The sequence below is a fragment of the Cibotium barometz genome, chromosome 18 (genome assembly GCF_041138505.1).
Source record: "Cibotium barometz isolate CiBa-2024 chromosome 18, ASM4113850v1, whole genome shotgun sequence".
Taxonomy (NCBI): domain Eukaryota; kingdom Viridiplantae; phylum Streptophyta; class Polypodiopsida; order Cyatheales; family Cibotiaceae; genus Cibotium; species Cibotium barometz.
The window spans coordinates 55,320,702-55,325,011 of NC_141063.1; the positions used below are offsets into that span (position 1 = coordinate 55,320,702).

A 4,310-nucleotide genomic window follows, 5' to 3' on the forward strand; every position below is an offset into this window, starting at 1 on the left:
AGCTCACATGACTACCATCCCCTCTGGCTTTGTGGAACACCACCAACAAACCTCCTGGGAGATCTTCTCGTTCCTGTGTTCCTTGCCTTGGGCTTCGTACCCATGTACTTTCCTATACCTTGGACTTGTTCACCACCATCATGTGGGACTGAATCAGTGTTTAGCTTTGCTGAGCTTGATGCTCTTATACAAATGTAACATGCGAAAGCTCTGGGAGTCTTCTTTTAACCCTAAACACCATTGAGAACATGCTGATTCAAAAACGCAGACAGAAGGGAGAGTAGAGAGAGAGAGAAATGCTGGAAATTCACTATATTTCATATAGTACAAAAAGATACTCAAACTACAGCCCTAGGCTGCCTTGCTAAAAAGGTGTAACACACCCAAAATATGTCCTAGAACTTGATCCACTCCATAAGGGAGAGACTGATTACAATGAGGAGCATCCTTGCTATTTATAGGCTTCTTGGTCACTAGAAGAGCTGGGCGAGCTGGTCGACCAACCGACTAGGCTCTTTTCTGCTGCTGGTCGGCCACCATACACGTTGAAGCGCCAGTCTCAAACCTGATAAGCTTGAGCGATGGTGGGAGAGACGCGCATGCCTACCACGTATAACCTTGGTGAAAATTGAGTCTTCCTAAATTATAGAAATAACCAAAATCAACTCTTTCCTCCTATGGTTCACGAGCCCAAACTAATTAATTAATGAGAAAAAAACATTATGGGTGCTTATTGTTAGTTTAATTTGAGTACTTGAAGAGCTACAATATAGATCCCCATATGTGTGTGTGTGTGTGGGTGTATAACACACACACACACACACACACACACACACACACACACACACACACACACACACTCTATAATATATAACATAAAAAATATACCAGTGTCGGAGCGTTTGCTAGTTGGTGATGCAGTGATGGGAACTCCAATGTTTACAAACATGATAAAATTTAAGGGGGAGAAGAAGACTATTTGAGCAAAGAGACGTCTTCACTAAGGAGAAGAGGAAAATGTTGCTAATTTTAGTCATAGACCAAAATTTATCTCTGTGTGAACAGTAGACCGGGTGGACTCTGTGTAAAGGGAAAGGATGCAATGATAGACTTGGAGCATGATATAAACAAACAACTAGTAGAAATGGAAAAAGAAATTCATGATACAAAGTGGGCTATCAGGACAGTTCCAAAGACAAGTAGGGTAAAGTGCCATCATTGGGCAAAGGGTCGTAAATGTGATGTGCAGTTGCGAGGTGGGGATGTCGCTCCTTGTTTTTCAAGTGATTGTTAGTTGTCACAATGGACAAAAGATAAGATGTGCTATTTCTGCAATACTGATGTGAGACATACATGGAAGATTCGAACACTAGTTTTATATCCTCCCCCTAGTGTTCTTGATGTATGGCCCATTGCAAAGGGCACCTCCTTGAAAATTGGGGAAGCACAAAAGCTTATTCATGCAGGTTTCGATATTGGTATTTCACTTGAGGATCTCCCAACATCCACAACTTCACACGGTGACAGTGACCTTCTTGGGAAAAAAAGCCATAAGAAGATGGTATATCTAAAGTTGTATTTGAACCGATTCAACGAGCATTGGACATGAAAGTAAAGATTGTTGGCGGAGTCGTATACAAGGCTGGTGTCAAAGAAACATTCTATGTGAAAACAAAGCATGTTGATGAGTAGGGGATGCCACTATTTGAAGTGATAATACAGAAGCAACCCTCCTCTTCATGTAGTGCATTTATGGAAAGGGTAAACAACAAGAAGGCATATCTTGCTTGCAAGCATATATATTTTGTGTTTTTGATGGTGCTTGGGCAAGATGTGAATAAAAATATGCACATCCATCAAGCAAAAATAGCTCAACATGTTTTGAAGGACATGCTCACAAAAGCTGTAAGGAGTTACCCTTCCACTTCACATTAGGCCAGAGTTCCTTTGCCTCCTTTTATGTTGTACTCCTTTTTGGTAGACCAAAAATACCTAGTATAGCACTATTTTGTGATGGTAGAAATACCAGCATAGGCATCTCTATGTGGTAGAAATTTCAACTTTTTGAAGTTATCATGAAATGCCATGTGTCTCAGATTTTTCGAAAAACTAGCGCTACAATGTTACTTGTTCTTGCCTCAGTATTACCACTGGTATATTTTTTATGTTGTATATTTGTAAATTGCTTGTTAATTCACGATCAACTTGTTATTTGATGTAAGTAAATATAGGTAGTTAAGTATTCCTTTATGATTAATTACTATATTTGTATATATCCATACATCTTTTGGCTCACTCTTGCTCGCTCACGCACTCGTAAGTTGTCAATAACCCAATCTGCTCGCTAACTTGTGTTCCCTCCACAGATAAGTTGTGCTTTGAGACTTAGCTGCTCTGGGTACAGGCTTGTTATGAGTCTTTCTAGCCTCTTTCTTAATTTGTGTGAAACGAGCCTTCCCATCTTCTCCTCTGATATATAGTAAGAGAAGATAGTAAGATAACACAAGAAGTAAGATAAGAAGTTTTGGACTTCTCTTTTATTGGCGAAGTGTGGAAGTACACTAGGTAGGTATTGTAGGGAGAAAGTATAGCGAGGGTGTGACGTGGCAGGAGGTCTGACATGAAAAAGCTTGTGTGCGCCTGGCCAGTGGCCAGCTGGAGAGAGCAAGTAGGAGCTAGGACAGAAGAGCGGAAGAGAATGCGGGCCCCTTCCGTGCAGTGGATCTGCAGAAAGAGCACGCACGCTCCTCGGGTAGGAGGGGGAGGTTCCCTCCCCAGGATGATTGCGGAGCTGGACACAGCAAAGACGAAGACGAAAGCTGAAGCAAAGCATGTGGGATATGGGGGTTCGCACAGCTTGCCAAAAAAAAGCATTTATGATCGCTCTCTCGGTCCTTGGGCAGAGAGGAGGGGGGGGGGGGGGGGGGAGGGTACAAGAGCACTTGATTTGTTCGGATATGATGCATGAGAGTGAGACTTGCAATGTTGGTGATGCTTCACAAATCGAGTAGTGAAGCAAGATAAACCATGATCAAATGAAATGCTCCAGAAAAGAGCTTCTAAGTAAAGCAGTCTTGATTGGGCAGTGGCCTTGAAGAAAGGACGATGTTTGTTGAGCATGTTAACAAGCAGAGGAGAGGTAAGTAGCAGTACACTGTCCAGGCTATAGCCCACAGTGCACCCACTCTTCCCGGGCCCCCTTGGCTCCTTGGTTTCAATGCTTGTTGCAAGAAGGATCCTTGAGTGGTTTCTTTCCTATTGGTTAATCTGCAGCATTTCTTAATACTTATGTGTGTGGCTGGCGGTTCCTCTCACATCAAGCCCTGGCCCGCACCAATGTAGGGTACAGTGCTTGAGTTTGATGGGAGGATTGGAGGAAGCTACAGGATCAAAAAAGCTGAAAGGATGGGGGCTCCACCGCGGACAGAAACAAGGGGGAAAAAAATTGCAGGAGTGAGGTCACTCGGTAGGTGTGGGGTGCACCACATCACCCTACACAGAGAGAAAGAAAAGAAAGCGAGAAAGTAGCTCCTTTTATATGTTGTGTTACGAGGCAGAGGACACATGTGACCGACCTCCACAGAGAGAGAGAGAGAGAGAGAGAGAGAGAGAGAGAGAGAGAGAGATGTATGTATGTGTCCGCTCATGGTGGAAAACCAGGACTTAGCCACACGGTGTAGTAGGGCACAATCACAGGAAAGCTCGGTCCTCTGTGGCTCATTAATCCCGCATCAGGCTCAGGAATAATGCAGTTATGGTTCTGTCCACCTTCCAAGATGTCATATGCACGTGCTGCACCACCCTATATGTCTATTTGGACGTCCAGCTTCCTTGATGAATGCATGCTTGGCCATATTTTAGAGGGCCTGCCCATTCCTGAATCCTGATCACACCAATTGGGCCTCCCGTTCAGTCTCACCCCCTTTTGTGGACAGGGACGGTAGAGCAGTTTTTCTTTTCAGTTATGCCATCTGCATGTGTATGAGCAGTTGGAGAGTCAAGTCACATGGATCCCTAGCTTGATTTTTTATGATTTATAGTGTGGCTTTCCATTGTGGAGAGAGAGAGAGAGAGAGAGAGAGAAGCCAGTGGACCACACATGATCCATATGACGGCACATTGAGAGAGTGGGGCTTGAACCCGGGATCTCTCAATTATGAGCCTAATGTTTAAACTGCTACGAGCGTGTGTGTGTGTGTGTGTGTGTGTGTGAGAGAGAGAGAGAGAGAGAGAGAGAGAGAGAGAGGGGAGGGAGGCAATTGATCCGTCCCCCAATGTACCCTGAAGAGAATGGTCATGAAGATGGTGAT

At 44.0% G+C, this 4,310-nt stretch overlaps 1 pseudogene; it reads left to right on the forward strand.

Moving 5' to 3' along the window:
* Positions 1 to 1,144: 1,144 nt before the first annotated feature.
* On the forward strand, positions 1,145 to 1,935 carry LOC147629495 (uncharacterized; annotated as a pseudogene).
* Positions 1,936 to 4,310: the final 2,375 nt, after the last annotated feature.